The 18,083-nt window shown below is 44.2% G+C and overlaps 1 protein-coding gene across 6 annotated transcripts in view; it reads right to left on the bottom strand.

The window, feature by feature from the left end:
• The window catches only part of CHRNA9 (cholinergic receptor nicotinic alpha 9 subunit), a 38,910-nt gene extending 22,873 nt beyond the window's left edge, over window positions 1–16,037 (bottom strand). For 3 of the 6 annotated variants that reach the window (XM_045183071.3, XM_053923494.2, XM_053923493.2), the window contains exons 1-2: window positions 15,782–16,037; window positions 3,162–3,238 (exon numbers count right to left, since the gene is read on the bottom strand). The gene's annotated coding sequence lies outside the window, so the exon portion shown is untranslated. Of the gene's footprint in view, window positions 1–937; window positions 1,100–1,472; window positions 1,536–3,161; window positions 3,239–3,327; window positions 3,371–15,781 lie in introns of those variants that run through there. The other 3 variants (XM_053923495.2, XM_045183072.3, XM_071221304.1) reach the window with 3 other exon arrangements.
• Between the last annotated feature and the right edge of the window lie 2,046 nt (window positions 16,038–18,083).

Consider the following 18,083-nt stretch of genomic DNA (forward strand, 5'->3'; position numbering starts at 1 on the left):
ATAATACATTTCCTCCTATGTCAAAGCAAAATTCCTTGAGAACAGGGATCATAGTTTCTACTTCTCTATATGTAGCCTGTGCTTTATTCATAGTCCTAGCTCAAGAGGTACAAGCAGCAAGATCAGTTAGCAGCATCTGCCGTGGATGCAGGAGGAGGGTGTGGAGGCATCTCCTGTGTCTCTGTTGACCCAGTGCAAAGGAAAGAGCATAGAGACACAGGAGTTTTCCTGTGGTCCAGGTTCAAGTCCCGGAACCACCACTCACTAGTTACATGAGTTTGAGCAATCACTTAATTTTTTTAAAAAACATTTAGTTTTCTCATTTGTAAAAAAAAATAATTATTATATTTACTTAAAAAGGTATTGTGAGGATTAAAGAGAAAATTTAAAATGCCAAGCACATGCTTAGCATAGAGCAGGCTCTCAATAAAAATGAATATGGTGCCCCTGCTGAACTACACAGTCTACAGTGGCCAGCAAAACCTCCATGGGTAAAGAGAGACCCATTAGGTGCCAACAGAGGAGCCAAGTTCATGAAGAGCCGTGAGCAGGTGATAGAGGATATGCAGTTTTCTGGGTCAGGAGAGCAGCTGATACGCGATATAGGGTATCCAATGAGCCCAGGTGAGTGATCTGGGGACTGTGCAGGCTCTGGCGTCTGCGCTTTGTCGGAGGGCACATGCTCTCCTCTCCAAAATCCCTAAGAGAATAGATTTGAAAGCCGTAAAAGTTTACACAATTGTAGAGGCAAGTCCTCCTGGCTTCCTCTTATTTCTGGGTTCTTTCTTCACCACATACGGAGGAGCCCCATCCATGAGATCTTGTTGGCCTCCTTGTTAGGCCACTTGCTTCTTGAAGCTTTTCTGAAATTTTCTTTTTTGTTGTTGTATTTTTTTCCATTACCATTTATCCCCCTTCTCTGACCCCCTGCACTCACCATGCTGTGGTCCATGTCCATGATGAAATATTCCTTTGTTCTTGACTTTCTGATTTTTTCTCACCCCAGTCTGTTACTTCCTCTTTTCATAGCAGCTTGTGTGGTTACAATTGCACAATATTTTCCTGCTATTTACAGTCACCATCCCTCTGATGACAACGCCTGAGTTAGGAGAAAGACAAGCCCTGTAGACTTAGGGAGGAGGCAGCAGGGGGCCCTTTTCTGTTAAGAGTAGGTAAACTTCCAGGTAGCTGACCTCATGAAAAGGAATGGGGGGAGTCACAGACAGCACCACGCAGACCAAACTCATACCCTTCCCAGGCTCTTTGGGGATATACCAGCTACCAACATCTCTCCCCTATGTCCCCTCCCTCCAACAAGTGGCATATCCCCGGGGTCCCAGATCCTCAGTTATCCCACCCCCACCCCCTCCCCTAGTTATGGTAAACAGGAAGTAAAGGATGTGTTAAAACAGGAAAAAAGTCAGAAGGGCCTCTCTCACAGAGCACTGCGCTCCTCTATCTCCCATTCCTACCTGTCCTCAGTGTCTGAGTCTCGGGCTCAGGTCTGCCTAGCAAACAGCAGTTCCATGGGAACTGTAAGCACATTTGGGAAGAAGGCAGAAGAAAGAGGGTCCTGAAAAGTGGAAGAACAGGAAGATTTCATTCCCAATTTTTCCCTCCAGGCCATTTTTAAATGCTCTATTCTCTGTTTCTCTTTTCACTTATCATTGCCATTGACCTAGGCTCCTTACACTTGATCCGCACTAGAGGAGGCCCAGTGAGTCACAAGGGAAACCGTAGGTGGGTGTGCGTCTGGGGGGCGGGCACACAGTCACTGATCATGAATGAGCCAGGTCGGGGACTAGGCCAGCGGGTACCTTCACTCTTTCCAGTGCCTTTTGGATCCATAGTGGAGCCCGAGATAAAAGGGAAGATCACTAATACTGACCCTGGATTTACAGTTTTGATGTTTTTGTTTATCATGGCTTCTTTTTTGTTAATTTTGACTTCTTAAAATAGTGCACTAAATACTATTTATATTCATCACTGAGAACCTGGCACACCCTTAAATTTGTGCTCACCTCGCCTTGGCCTAGCCCCGGTTGGACTTAGCCCAGCAGATGTTGCTGGTCACCTGGTGGACGGTTTCTTCAGGAAAGCAAGGCGGGAGGGTATAAAAATAATCTAAAGGAACCAACGTCTCTTTGTAACTATGCAATTTTAGCCCTACAAAAATAAATGGAAGAAAGAATGAAATTCTCAACAACGAAACAAAACCAAATTTTAGGCACAATTCCAATTCTTTCTTTTCTAACAAAGCCAGGGTACTGCACTTTGCCGGCCACCAGGTGTCTCTGTAAACCCCTGCAGGTCCCCCGCACAGGATACTGAGAATAACGTCATAAGTAAAATCTGAGGTCTTTGACCAGCTCTGAAGAGATGGCACAAAACAAAAACAGTTTGAAATGTAACAGGCTCAGATACCAAACCTACGGAGATCCACCCACTTATCAAGGATTTCCGGCTACATGCTAATGATAGGAACTCAACAGATTTAAGCTATGACATAGGTCAGTTTGTCAATAAACTTTCTAGAATGTTTCTGCATTATTCTTCCCCCATCCCTTGGCCAGATTAATTTCTAACAGAGCACAACCCCGCAAGACCAAAACAGACTATTCCAGGAGCATTCCAGAATTATCTTCACCTGATTTGTAGGACTAGATCTCTCTATTCACTCCTTTAGAGCAGGGAATTTTGAAAGCAATATTCTACCCTTTTGTTTATGTAAAAAAAAAACTCATGAAGACACGGGCTGGTGTGGCTCAGTGTTCCCATCCTCTCCCTTCACGCCACCTCACCCTGCCCTCAGAAGGAAATGTAAACAGTGAACAGACTACTTCCTCCAACCTTATTTTTTTCTGAGTTTATTCTGCGAATCAGCCCTTCATTCAACACACAGAAGGGACCATAGATACTTCCTCCAAGGGCCCGGGAAAGTGACTCTTGAGGGAAACTTCTGTGATGATGCCCCACGAGTTTCCCCAGCTTGTCCCAGACAGCATCGGCTCTTCACGGTTACTACCAACAGTGACACGACAGGAGCAACGGTTAACGTTTAAGAGCGCTCACTGCACACTCGTCAGTGAGGGAAGAGGGCCTGACACAAGCACTGTGCTCAAAAGGCCTCTCCTCTGGGCTTCCACGACCGCCAAGCTCACCTGGTTTTCTCCTAGCTTTCTGGGTGACCCTCTTCTTCAGGGTTGGGATCCTCCGATTCATTCCCAGACCTCTTCTCCTGGTCAATGAGGAAAAAAAACGCCAGCATTTAAAATAAAGTCTCAAATACTAAGAAAAGAGGGAGCCGCCGTGGGTTCTGATGCATACATTGCATGTCTGGAAGAGGAGTGCCCACTGCAGGCCTGATCCCTCTTATGCAGGCGGATGAAGTCTTTATATCAGCGCTTCTCAGCCTTAAAGTGCAATCAAGTCACATGTGGAGGTGGGGGGAGGGAATATCTTGTGAAAGTGCAGGTTCTGAGTCAACTTGTCTGAAGTGAGGCTGAGATTCCTCATCCCACGTGATGCTGACGCTGCTGGTCCATGGACCACACTTTGAGGAGCCAGGCTCTAGAAGTCTCTGTGGTTATAATGAGGTTCTCATAAAGCATGCCTAAGTATGCTCCACCAACAGACCAGGTCAATATAATAATGGCTGAATTCTGGGATGGGGAACACAGATTGTGCAAAATTTAAAGATTACATGCTTCTGATGCCCAAAACACATATGTATTTCAACTTAAAAGGGACTTGAAAATTCTGTGACACCAGAAATAAGGCTTGATTATTTTTAAAAGGGCTCAACCTGAAGACTGACCGTGCAGGTTTGAATTGCTAGGCCCAGTCTCCTCACTAAGAATCAATGACTTGATAATTCAGAATCTGCAACTTCGGCTAACCTGAAACTTTTTTTGGAGGAAGGGTGATCTGTATGATTATTGCAGCCACAAACCAGTGTAGAAATAGGAAACTCACGAAGACCTAAAATAAGAGTAAGAATTAACATGGATAACAATGGGTATGAGGAACAAAAAACCTTAAATCCATGATAGTAGAAATTTTAAAGTAAATTTTTCATAATAATTTCTGTAATCATTGTGATAATTAGTGTATGTTTTGCCAGCTTTTTAAAGATGTTTGAAGTATATATTTAAGAAAATACAATGTTTTCATGTTGTGATTTTAATTAAATGGGTAGAAGAACTTCATTTAGGCTTGCAATCAATGCTTAAATGTTTTGAGAAAGTTATTTGTTTTTTTTGTTTTTTTTGTTTTTTGATTTCTTTTTTTAAAAAATTTTATTGTTATTCAATTACAGTTGTATGCCTTTTCTCCCCATCCCTCCACCCCACCCCAGCTGAACCCACCTCCCTCCCCCACCTCCACCCACCACCTTGATTTTGTCCATGTGTCCTTTATAGTAGTTCTTGTAATCCCCTCTTCCCACTGTCCCCACCCCACTCCCCCCTGGCTATTGTTAGATTGTTCTTAACTTCAATGTCTCTGGTTATATTTTGTTTGCTTTTTTCTTCTATTGATTATGTTCCAGTTAAAGGTGAGGTCATATGGTATTTGTCCCTCACCACCTGGCTTATTTCACTTAGCATAATGCTCTCCAGTTCCATCCATGCTGTTGCAAAGGGTATAAGCTCCTTCTTTCGAGAAAGTTATTTGCTTAAAATCATAAATTTTGCTTTATTAGGTATATACATATATGTAAAGAGAGAGATGCTGACTGTGAAATATTTAAAAGAATGCTAATTGTGTAATAAATTTAGGAGACCATCTTGTTGACCTTTTAGTGTATCCCACACTCCAAGTTCCCTGCCAAAGCAAGACTCCTGCAGGTCCTTCATCCTAGAAAGCGCTTCCCCCAGGGTTCACATGTCTCTCTGTGTCTTAGTGCACTTAATGACTCTTAGCCTGGACTGTGAACGCAGTGTCCTATAATCCTTACAGCCCTAAAACGGTGCACATATGATCCCATGTACAGATGAGGAAGGAGGCTTGGGAGGTTTAAGTAACACGTCCAAGTGGCAGAGCTGGGATGGAACCAAGGTTTCTCTTACTCACAAGTCCGTGATCATTATTATTATGCTGAACCCAATAAACAGGACCCTAATGCTGAATGATAATGCTGCTCCAGGAGTCTGCTGTGGTCTGCAAACACAAAGCCACACAGTTACAGAAACTCTCAGAGCTTTCCCCGAAAAGACTGAGACAAATCTTAAAGCACTGCCTTCTTGAAGGATAAGTTAGGGGAGAAAGTAATGAAAATATAGAGCTACAATTTAGGCCTTAATCTAAATTATGTCCTCTGCCCTTTTGTAATCCATGCACTGATAAGCAATTGAAGGCCATGCCAAGTGATATTCCCTAACCTTTTAAAATCATTTTTTAAATTGTTATTCTATTACAGGTGTCTCAATTTTTCCCCCTTTGCCCTCCTCCACTCATCCCACACCCTACTCCCATAGTTCATTCCCACACTGTGTCTGTGTCCATGGGTCGTTCATACATGTTCTTTGTCTAGTCCCTTCCCCTTCTTCCCACCATTCCTCCCCTTCCCTCTCCCCTCTGGTCACTGTCAGTCTGTTCCGTGTTTCCATGCCTAACTTTTTTTACATGGAGAGGCACAAAAGCACAATAGTTAATTGTCTCTAAAAGGATTCTGGGCCCAGACTGTCTGGGTTCAAATCTTGGAACTGCCACTTTTTAGCAGAGTAACCTTGGGTAAGTCACTTAAATGCTCCATGTTCAGTTACTCATCATCAAAGGAGGCATCATAAAGGACTTACCATGAAGTTGCTTTGAGGATTAAGCAAGGCAATGCATACAATGAGCTTAAAACTGTTACTATACCTTTAAAAACAGTAGCAAACATTTACTACACCCAACTAGTTAGTTCAGGAGTTTATAGACTTGAACCCAGGACATTAGACTCTCACCTCTTTCCCACCAGGTCAGATCATTGCCTTTTCCACTTGGACTGGAACTTGCTAACGTCTTTACCTTGTAGCCATGACATGCCCTCCCGTGCCCCTCTCCCTCATTTCCACTGCTGCATTTCTTTTCACTGTGTAATTGAAACCCGACTGCAGAGGAAGGGTTATTTATAGCTGGAAAAAATTAGTGTTATTTAGCTGGAGCTTCTCTGCAACTATCAGCCCATTACTGTGAGAGCATCCACATTTACATTGCAACATCGTTCTGTTTTCCCAGTGCCTTGTAATCATTAATTAGCTACTCAAAACAATGTTTATTGAACGTGTACACTGCGAGAAGCCTGATCCAGCCTTCTTCCATCAGAAACCAGAGTCTTCCTTGAGCTCAGACTCCCATACACCAAGTGCCCACCACACAGAGCTCTACCTGGATGGCCCACATGCACTTTAGACACGGCCAAAATTTAACTCACCCTCCCCACGGACCTCCCCCACGCACCCCCATTCGTTGCTGAGCTTGCTGAATGGAGCCACCATTCCCATCTCCCATGGGAAAACTGGGAGTTGTCTCAGACCCCCCTCACACATCACCAGGTCTCATGTCCAGCCAGGCTCCATTGGTTCTATCTTCCAAATGCCTCTCTCATCTCTCCTGACACCCAGCAAGGTAGGGTGACCTGGACTACTGCAGACCACCTCAGGGCCAGTCCCTCTACTTCAGCCTCTAGGCCCCCCTTCACAGTGTCCTTACACGCACCTTACGAAATCTGACCACATCACCCCTCCCTCTCCGCTTCACGTCCTTCCGTGTTCCTTCACCATCCGCGGGAAAAGAGCACATGGGCAGTAAAAACGGGCGGCCAGACCCAGTGGACCATTAATAAATGGAATGCAGGACTTGGAGTCAGAAATTTGGAGACAGAATTAGCTCTTCTTTACCCTCCCCTTTCAATGATTCCTGCCCTGATGGCGCCACCTCCTATTAGGAAGTGGGTTTGTGGTTCCTGAGGCCCGAACTCCGGATACGCAGCCTCTCCCTGGAGCTGTGATGAGGGCAAAGGCAGTAACCTGCTATCATCACCCCAAATGCCTGCTGTTTACGCCCCTAATTGTTTTAACTGCGAAAGAGAACCGCTAGGGTACCTAGGAATGAGAGCTGGGCTCTGATCCCATCAATCAGGCAGAACGCCTTTCGCTCTTGCTGGAAAAGTAGCGAAGTCACCAAAACATACATGTGCTCCGAGAACAATACTTTCTGCACCTTCTGCAACCTCTTCCTAAACAGCGTGGTTCCCGGAGGCTAAAAAGCATTCTTAGCTCAGCCCATCCTCCCAGCTCGTCCGACTGGGCCAAGGGTGCCTCAGCTCTGATTCCATTTCTCAGTGTTGCCTCCTGATTTAAAGCCCTGCGGCTCGGCAGGATTATCTTTAATGATAGTAAATGGCTCGCACGATGATAAGACAATCTTTTCACATCTTGAGCTGCCATCCATCTTGTAGAGCCTTGCCACTGAGTTTCAGCCCTGACTTCTCAGCACAGCCATCCACTTGGGGGTATTGGTTGGGGCTCTTGTTCCCCAAGCCCCAGTTTCCCACAACCATAAGCAGAGACTTGAATATCTATCAGACTTTACCTACTTACAGCAATCCTCATTAAAATCAATTACTCATTGGCTAATAAATAAATAAATAAATACCCCCCTCCCATTGTGTCCCTGAGGTTGCGTTAACTCAACTCCCCATGCCCCAAACTGGGTGGCAAAGCTTGTTTTTCCTGAGGAGGAGCCGGCTTCACAAGAGCTCATCTGTTGTATTTCCTTTGAGATGCTCACACACTCCCAGCAACAATGGAAATGAACATGATTTCCCAAGCAGGTTGCCTAGAAACCACTCCTGTGTTTCTGAAACTGATTTAAACATGAAAATTCAGCTCCTGACTCACGCCAGAAATGCATGTCATGGTTTTCGTAGTCTTTTACTTTCTACTTTTTTTTTCTTTCACATTACAAAATAATGCATGTTGATTGAAGAAAAGAGAAATTGAAAAGAATAGAAAAAAATGAAAGTTTAGAAAAATAAAAATCCCTATAACCTCACTATCAAAGGCAGCCACTGCTGTCATTTGAGGGTATTTCTTCCAAGCTTTTTTCCTACGCACTTTTAATATTACTGATATTAATGCTGAATTTACATAGATTATGTTTTTTCCACTTAGCATATTGTCATCATTTCCCCATCTGGCTAAAATTTTCAGAAACATGATTTAAAAAAAAATGACTATCTTATATTATAGTCCATTTTCCTTTATTTATTTAACCATTCTCTTAAGGCTAGACATTTAGGTTATTTCCAATCTTACACATTTTAATAGATGTTGTGATCATTTGAGTATGAAATATTCATTTATCTCTAGTCCCTCAGGACAAATTCATAAAACGAGTTTCAAAAAGCCCAAACATTTTAAAATCACTTTAAAAAATTGAACTAATATATGTTTATGATTTTTAATAATTTGGTAGAAAAGGTGAAGAGATTAAGCAATATATATGTTTTATATATTATATTATATATTTATATAAACATATAAAACATAAATTTATATTATATATATACATATATATACACATATACGTGTGTGTGTGTGTGTATACACCTCATAGACAGACAACAGCATGGTGATTACTGTAGGGAAAGGGGATGTTGGAAAGAGACTTGACTTGGGGTGGTGAACACACAATACAAAAGACAGATGATGTATCACGGAATTGTACCCCTGAAACTTATATAATTATGTTAACTAATGTCACCCCAATAGATGCAATTTTTAAAAAGTAAATTTCTCTCTCTTTTACCTAGTATCATTTCCTGTAGGTAACCACTGCTACGGAAGTGTTCTGTGAATATAGAAACACATATATTGTTTATTTGACACTATCATTGTTCTACCCCTCTTGCTTTTTTTCACTTACTGAATCTTGAACAGCTTTCTACATCAATCCAAATCGATGTATTACTTTTAGAAATTGCAGAATATTTCATTAAATGGTGTACTTATTGCCCTAAACAGGACTTCTGAATGCCCTCAGTACATGCGCTGTGAGCCGGGGTCCCAGCAGTGGGTCTGAATCCATGCCACACCTTTGCTGACAGAGGGAGCAGATGGTGGCAAAGGTAACAACAGCCTTGCCTGGCTGGCATTAATCAGTATTATGATCTACAGAGGTCTCCAAACTTTTCCCTGTTTCCGTTTCACTGGAAGTTTGTATCCTTTTACCAATCTCTCCCCATTTCCTCCACATTCAAGTGATGCCATGCAGTACTCGTCTTTCTCCGTCTGGCTTAGTTCACTTATTGGAATGCCCAAATCAACATACAGTATAAAATAATTAACTATATATAAGTAAATAATAATAAAGTCATTATACTCTTCTTGATAAGAGCAATGTGATTGAATATGAGTTATTCTTTTTAAAAACATTGGTTTAACATCTTGTGTCACAGTTATTCTGGAATCTGACTCTAACTTCAGCTTATTTCCATAGCTGGTTTTAAGGGTTGACACCGCAGGAAGAGACCTCCCACAAATACATGCGAATCCAAACGGAGGAAGACGGTTGCTGGCCCCATTTAGAGCCCTGCCAGCCAAAAATGCAAAGTTGCTTGGGAAATTGACTTGCACTTGCATTGTTAAGGTTACTTTTGACTCATGGTTACTTTGGAGATAGCTTTTAAAGCTAGTTATCCATTTTATAAGCTTTTGCTTCATTAAAGTTAGATAGTATATTCCATGCATCCACAAGGTACATGTTCAAAACCAGGCTCTCAATCTTCCACTTCGAACCAGCTCCTCCCACCATCTTCCCTGTCTCGGTTACTGACCACTCCATCGTCCCACCCAGGAGATCAGCTTAGTAACCTTATGTCTCTTCCTTGCCTCCTTTCTTTCTCCCAGCTTCACGTGGAATTCGTCAGCAAATTCTATTAGTCCTACCTTCAAGACATATCCAGAAAGTGAGTCCCTCCCGTCTCTTCTCCTGTCGATGTCCTTGTCTACGCCACCATCTTCTCTTACCTACAATTGTTACAAAGACAACCTGACCCCGACCAGCTGCTCTGCTCTGTACTTTCCCCTCCACAATGCCCGCATCACTGCAGCATGTGTGAGCCTTTTAAAAATTGTATTTTTGGGGGGGGGGAAATTTCAAACTTTACAGAGAAGTTGCAAGAATAAAAAGAGTATAAAAAATACCCTTTTATCTTACCCTGCATTTTCTTACAGAGGTCTGTCCAGAAAAAGTGCAGCCATTGTTAATATAATGAGAATGGTTTGCATGACATCTATGTAACCTAGCAGGTTACATAGGAGAGTGGACTGGAATGCACATGTGTGAACAATGAGGACTTCACTGTACTAGTCAGTGGGGGTAGTAGATGTTTTTGAGTGAGCATGTGTACTGTGTGGCCGTCACATTCAAAATGACTAAGCAAGTAGAGCAACAAGTCTGCATCAGATTTTGTGTTAAGTTTGAACATTCCTCCAGGGAAATAGCTCCAGGGAACTATTTGGACGATTCAGAAGGCCGCAGCTGTGGGCTACTGGTGATTGACATCTTCATCACAAGAACGCGCCTGCTCATGCATCACATCTTGCACAGAGATTTTTGGTGAAACATCAAATCAACCAGGTGTCTCAGCCCCGCTACTGAACAGATTTGGTGCTCTGCAACTTCTGCCTTTTTCCAAAACTGAAATCATCTTTAAAAGGGAAGAGATTTCAGACCATCGATAAGATTCAGGAAAATGCAACGGGGCACCTGATGGTATTGAGAGAACTGGGTGAGGTCCCAAGGGGCCTACTTTGAAGGGGACTGAGGCATCATTGTCCTATGTACGATGTTTCTTATATGTTTCTTGTATGTTTCTTGTATCTTCTTCAATACATCTCTATTTTTCATAATACATGACTGGATACCTTCTGGATAGATCTTGTATAGTTATTTGCCATTTGTTTATTTATCTACCTCTGTTATCTATCTATTTATCTATCTATTTGATTGATCATGTACCTACCTATAAGAGCATATATCGTAACCTAACTCCTAAACATGTCAGTGTATATTTTCTGAGAATAAGTTAAAAAGATACCAGGGGCCAGCAGTTGGTCATCTATTCTTAATTATCCACAGCATTTAATGGTCACAATGGAAAAGAAAGAGAATGCATTCATTTTCTGTTTAACTGCTTGGTTTTAGAAGCCAAGACACTGTTATGTAAAGTCAAGTTAGAGACTTTTTGGAGACGATATTAGCGTCTCCTCCCCAAGCCTGCTGCTGGCATTGAGGGAAATGTTCAGACCTAAGGTGCTTGTGGGACTCAAATCAGGCTCACTCTCTCTCTGCCATCGTGCAAATGCCACCGGTGCAAGGGATACAGCTTTAGACCAGCAGCCAGCACACCGAGGTCCTACTCCTCCCTCTGCTGCCAGCCAGTGTCATGGCCTTGAGAAGTCTAAGCTTCCAGGGACTCAGTTTCTCTAAAATGAGGTTAGCTAATTTGATCCCCAGAGTGGAACAGAGAACCTGGGGATCAGGGAGCCTCTGTACCAGCTCTGGGGAGTCTCTCTTTACGTGAGAGATAAATGTTTATCTTTCTTAAACCACTGTAGTTTGGGGTTTTCAGTACGAAGCAAAATAATGTAACTCTGACTTACACCAGAAATGAAAGTACAGTATTATGAAAGTTTCTTGCAGAATTTTCCTGAAAAGAAATACAATTTCACTCCAAGGACCTAGATGCCTAAAGAGAAAGGTGGGCGTCAAAGGAAGATCCCTGCTGCAAAAATATGGCCACTTCATTTCCTGCTCATTTGACTTCCTTTGGGTACTTAACCAGTTCCTCTTTGAAAACCAGTGTCTCCTGGGAAAGCATTCATTGCTGGTTCACACCTGAGAATCAGAATATGCTCTACTGACACACCAGGAGTTTGGGGAAGGGGAGCTGTGAGACTAGGCTGGAGGAGGAAGTGACACTTTGGGGAGCGTAAGCCACAGCCAGGTGGCACTAATGGGGGTGGGAAAGGGCCAGAAAGGGAGGTGCTTAGGTGCTGGTGCTACATCATAGTGGGTCCTCTTTGATGTGTCTTCAGGACCCTGGGACTGCCCATGACCACGAGAGGGCAGCAATGGGAGACAAAATCCCAGGGACTGCTCAAGGGGAGGCTAACCCCAGTCCCCAGTGTAAACCAGCCGTGACTTCCAACATGGGTCTCTCTGCTTTTCTTTGTCCCAAGTCACCCTCCTTAACCACAGAAGTGAGGAAGGAGTCTAGCCCCTGAGCGGAGGAGGCTGGGCCGGCAGCTGTCGTACACTTCAGATTAGGGTTCCCTGACAATAGTCCTCGTCTCCTTCCGGTCCATGATTTGTCCTGTCTGTATCACATGCTTAACATTTCATTAAAATGGCCTTTAAATTGGATTTAATTTCTTTACTTCACCTCGCCCTAAGCAATAAGACAGGTTTGGTGTGCTAGTTTTATATATATATATATATATATATATATATATATATATATATATATATATGCCATAATTATTACACTAAAAACGGTCAGTATCACCAGAAAATCGTCTTGCTATCTCCAGTGGTGTGCACATCACGCTTGGAGAAACACTGCATTATGTCATTCAATCCCCTCAATGGCCCAATAAAGACGGGGATAACATTATCCCCATTTTATAGACGAGGAAACTGAGGCTCATGGAGGTTAAATAGCTTCCTCAAGAGTCCTCACCAGAACTGAGATTTGAAACAAGGTCTTCCTGACATAAGACAGCGTGGCCCCCAGTGTCTCCCAAGAAGGAAGGCAGAGACCCCTAAAGCTCAAGAAGATGAGTGAAGACTCCCAGCGTGACGTGAACATCCTCCCTTCAGCTCCCTCTCATTTCCTCCCTTTTCTTCTTTGTCTTCAGTTTCTAAGCCTGTCTCCCTCTCACCAAAACAGAACATTCTGGAATGTGCCCTTATGAATAAAGGCTGCCAACACCACACTGGGAATAAAATTCCCTTTGAGAATTTTTATCACTTCTACAATGACCATAAAGAAATCCAGCTGCTTGTGGTTTGGGATGCAGAGGGAAAGAGGAAGAACCGGGATTTCTGGGGAGTCTCTCAACGTACCTGTAGGAAGCTCAGTAACATGGCCGTATCACACTCAGCCCGGACCACTGCTGGGAATAGAAAACCTAACGTTTATGTGAAGTGACTTCTCACACCTGAGAATTATGTTACCACATATGGTAGCGAGAGGAACCCCAGACTCTGCCACTCACCAGCTGTGTGACCTTGGCCAGCCACTTGCCCTCTCTGAGCCTCACTTTCCCCATCCCCTCTCTCAGAGGGTTACGTAGCATTACATGAGGAACTTGTAAGTTAGCGCTAAACATGCTACCACTATTATTATTTTTAATTACTGTGGGAATAAAAAGGGCCCTCACGTTCTAAACCCAATCAGCCTAAAATAAACTGTAGTACGTGACAAATATTGCCATTTCCACTTGGAACTTCACTTCAAAAAAGTGAGGTGAAAGAGCAATTCTTAAAGTAAAAGGAAATTGTTAAATTTTGAACGGTCCCTGACCTTGACATCCCACTTCGCACATTGTTTTCTCTTTCCCTAATGTTCTGGCCCAAAGTGTGTAGCCCTTTGCTTGCAAGCCAGGGCCTCACAGGAAGAGTGGTCAGGGCAGACAGTGTGCGTCCTTGCCCAGATGAGTTTCACTTCCTCCCAACCGGGCCAGGTCACAGCACGGGCGGACCACCATCTATGGCGCTGAGGGCTGCATTTCTGATTTTATCAATGCCAGGCAGGCGAGAGACTTGCCTCAGAGAACTCGGAGTTGCAATGAATTTCAAGCCGCTGACTGCCGTCGTACCTCATCCCGTATCTTTGTCTTCTTACCCCCAATCTAGCGGGCATCCACGTTCTCATTGTAAAAGCCACCGTATAAGCAACATTCGTAAAGACTGATGAGGGAAGCAACCTTTGATTACCACCTTGCTATCCTCTGACCTCCCTAGAGGGAAGGTACCTATTGAAAATAGCAGAGAAGAAAGGTAGAAGGGAACTGGGTCCCCAACATCATGGAGCCACATATAAGCTCTGGAAAGCTTATGCATGATGAAGCCTTTCGAGAAGTGTTCTGAAAGCCAGATGTCCCTGTCCTTCTCAGGACCACTACCACCCCCTTAGCTCTCTGCACCTCTCACCTCCAACCCCACCCTGCTCTGATGCCCACATAAACGTAAGCACTGTAGAACTACAGACAGCCTTAGGAGCATCATTCTCTTTGCCTCATCAATGTTTCTATTTTCTATCCTTTCCCGCTCTTGTCTGGAGAATGTTATTCAATCACCTGAGACCCATTCCATAGAAAAAGCTCGACTGACCTAGGAGAGAGGACAGCATTCTTGGTATAGCGGGAATATGATATATGGGACCCCAGCCTCTCCCCACCGCCACCACCACTAAAGTGTAAACAGCTCCATCTTAGGCAACTGCTCCATTTCTGAAGGTTTTATCTCACAAATTGGCTTAATGTTGAGGAAGTCGGAGCTGTCAGGCACCCATCCATGGCTGAGAGAGAAAGAAATATATTAAAAGATCTCTTAGCAGCCACTTTGTGCCAAACAGAGCTCACATTTGTCCTGTGTCTAAAAAGCTGGTCTTTGACTGGGAATGGGGTTTTGCTGCTGCTGTCAGAAAATATTTTACCACTAAATGGCAATAAAGATGAACTGGCTCGCTGCAGAGGCAGAAGGTAAGAGGGAATAACAGAAGGAACGTTGACACAATTTTGTCTGATGTTTGATAGCATTCAACGTCCCAGAGCGGTGCTTTGGGAACCCGTTTCCCCTCTGATCTTGCAGAAGAGGATGCACGGACATAGAGGCCACCCACATCAAAGAATAGCCTGTGGGCATGTGGCAAAAGAATTTTCCAGCGAGGGAGAAGCATGTATATTCAAACAAGCAGCCACGTTAAGTCCTCTGTCTGCCTAACTATTACATTGTAATTCCTTCTCTATTTCGTGTCCTACCAACCAGGTACTCAGCAACATCCTTCAATGTACGGAGCATAGTAAAACTTAGTTTCAGCGTCATCTCAACTTGCTGCCAGTCCAGCTCTCCCTGGGTGTATCTGCTGCCAGCTTCTCCCACAATCCCTTCTCCCTCAGGAACCCGTGCGTTGCGCTTATTTTGATATCTTCTTTATATTGTGGGGCATTAGGATGATCTGATGCAGGTAGCCAGTCTTTTCAGCATGTCTCTCTGCCACTTTCTTTCCTTGCTTGCCTGCATCCATTACAAACTACCCCCTTACCCAGAGACTCCCATCCCCACAGTTGTGTCCCTGATCTTGCTTGCCTGCATCCATTACAAACTACCCCCTTACCCAGAGACTCCCATCCCCACAGTTGTGTCCCTGATCTCGCTTGCCTCTCCCTTCTGATAAGGCCAGCCTTAAAGCGTCCACGGGACTGCAAGACATGGAAGGGACATAAATCACCAGAACATCAACATCCTGGCTTTTTACTTCCCAGCTGTGCAATCTTTGACAAGTCACTTTATTTAGTGTTTCAGCTTTAGGAAAAAGTAGTTATAATACTTCCTCATGGGGTTTTTGAGATGACTAAATGAGAAAATGTACACAACGTTTATGGTACATCAAGTGCTCATTAAACAGTAGTTCTTTGCTTCCCCTTCCTGTTCTCCCAAAGTAGTCCTGGTTTGGAGGACTCTTCGTCACAGACTACCCTGAAGAGTTCGGCATCGTTATTACCTGAATCTCATTCGGTACTTTCATTCATCATTCCAAGGAACACGATCACATGCTGTTTTTGGTGCCTGCCCCCTGGGAGGTAGCAACATCTTCTTTGTCAGAAGTCATTTCCGTAACTGGTTTTGACCCCCACAGAATGCGGCAGGGTCTGCTCAGCTCGAGACTCTGAGGATCCTCCGTGGTTTCACACTTAGCGCCAAGAAGCCTCCGTGGGCCCCTCGGGAGCCAGAACAGTACCAGCCGAGAACTTCCTACTTCTCCTGCACTCAGAGGGCACTGCTGAGAAAAGGGAGGAGGGCTGTCTTCTCAGGCGCGGCCTTCAAAGCCAAGCAGAGATGTAAATGTGACTCGGTGGCCCGTGAACCTGAGACACGGGAGCTGGGGGGAATATCGGCCCCGAAGGAGCCACGGCTACAAACTCATCCACAGCCAGAAAATGGTGCCACCTGCAAATAGAGCCTGTGAGACACGGGCAGGGTTTTCCAATGACGCGTTTACCAGAAAGAGGGTTATACCTTATCTCGGTTCTCGGTGCAATCTGACTTGATGCTGTCCTCGTGGGTCCCATTTACAAGGAAAAACTACTTGATAGGGATATATTAGGTAAGGTACAGTTGAGGCTGCTGTGCAAAAGAGAAGCAAAGATGGATGTTTATTTTTCTGTTGTAACGGTCTGAGCATAAGCTTTCCAGAGCTGGTACGGGGCTCCTTGTGGGAGACCCAGTTTCCTCCTTTTTTGCTCTGCTATTCTCATCACACAGCTTCCGTCTGGTGACGTCAGATGGCTGCTCCAGCTCCCCTATCCTGCCCTGTCCCAGCTGGCAAGAAGAAGTAAAGGACTGAGAGAGGGCACCCTGCTTTACTTCAGAAGCACAGTCTGGAAGTTCTAAACATCGACTCTACTTTCATACCATTGGCCAGAACTTAGTCACATGATGACACCTAGCTGCAAGGGAGACTGGGAAATGTAGTCATGAGTCCAGCTGGAACATAGCTATACAAGAAGGGAAGAATGTAATATTGAGGGACAGTTAGCACTCTCTGCACAAAGGATGAGACAGGAATACAAATCAGTGAAGCCTGCTGGGTACAAGGACATACGTGTATTTTGTGTGGGTGGTAGAGCATAAAGTAGACAGGACAGCCCCACCTTGAGGGGCAGCCACTTTTATCCATATAATGCTATCAGGCAGAAATTTATGTTCAGTGTTCCAGATCTTTGGTTTTCAAGAGAAGCTAGAAATCAGCATTTAAATATGTGTGTATGTATGTATGTGTGTGTGTATATATTTATATATATCACAATTTTTAAATGTTAGCTAAAAATAATTTTTTAAACACTCCATGGGCCAAACATACCTGTGGCTTGCCATCTGGGGCCCTGTGATTTGCATAAAAGTGTCAATGTGCTTAACTCTGCCTTCAACACACAACTTTTGAAATCCAAAGTTAGAGCTAAAAGACAAATAGGGCTAATAAACAGCTGTGATTAAGATAAACTCTTAGAAGTAAGTAATACGTTTGGCGCACTGGTTGGGCATTGAGACAAGAAAAGCATGAGTTGGCCATGAGTTTCTTTCATCCCTCAAATGCCACACTTCACTTCCAGGTGTGGAATCCTTTTAGTCCCTCCCTGGTTGCAGTGTTGAGGCAGTTAACCGGATAAATGGTTTGGAGGAAACGTTCAGAATCCATTCTCCTTGGGTAAGATGGAGATAACTTGTGCAGCCGCCACAAATACCGGTTGGGGCCAACGAGGTTTACAGTTGTTCATTTCAAAAATAATCCAATAATTAATATATAATAATACAAGAATAAGCTCCCATACTCACCACTATAAACCTCCTTTTGCCCCACCCCGTATGCCAGTCAGAGCGCCTGCTGTGGGTGGGGAGCATAATTAGCTGTCGACCGAGGTGCTGCCTTCTGGATCCACCACCATGTTCAAGGCCACACTTCCCGAGAGTTGCTCCCAGCCAATGACTGAGCACGGAAGGGGGGCTTCTCCATGGCTGACTTTGGCTCCAGGACTCCTCCTCATCTGGCCAAACAATTCTTGTAACTGGACTGCAGTCAGGGACTCTCCCACCCATCCTCCTCTTTCGCAGGTGCAGCACCTCCCCCCCACCTTCTCCTGCTCCCTCCTCCTCTCTCCTTCACAGGCCCTTTCAAAAACCCCTTGCTTGTCCAATCCCATCCTGATATCCACTCCAAAGCAGACGTGAAGGAACACGTGGTGCTAGTAACAGCGGTGATGGCAAGAGCATTATAATTTACTGTGTGCTGTGTGCCAGGCATTGTG

Source organism: Desmodus rotundus, chromosome 4 (assembly GCF_022682495.2).
Source record: "Desmodus rotundus isolate HL8 chromosome 4, HLdesRot8A.1, whole genome shotgun sequence".
Lineage (NCBI taxonomy): Eukaryota > Metazoa > Chordata > Mammalia > Chiroptera > Phyllostomidae > Desmodus > Desmodus rotundus.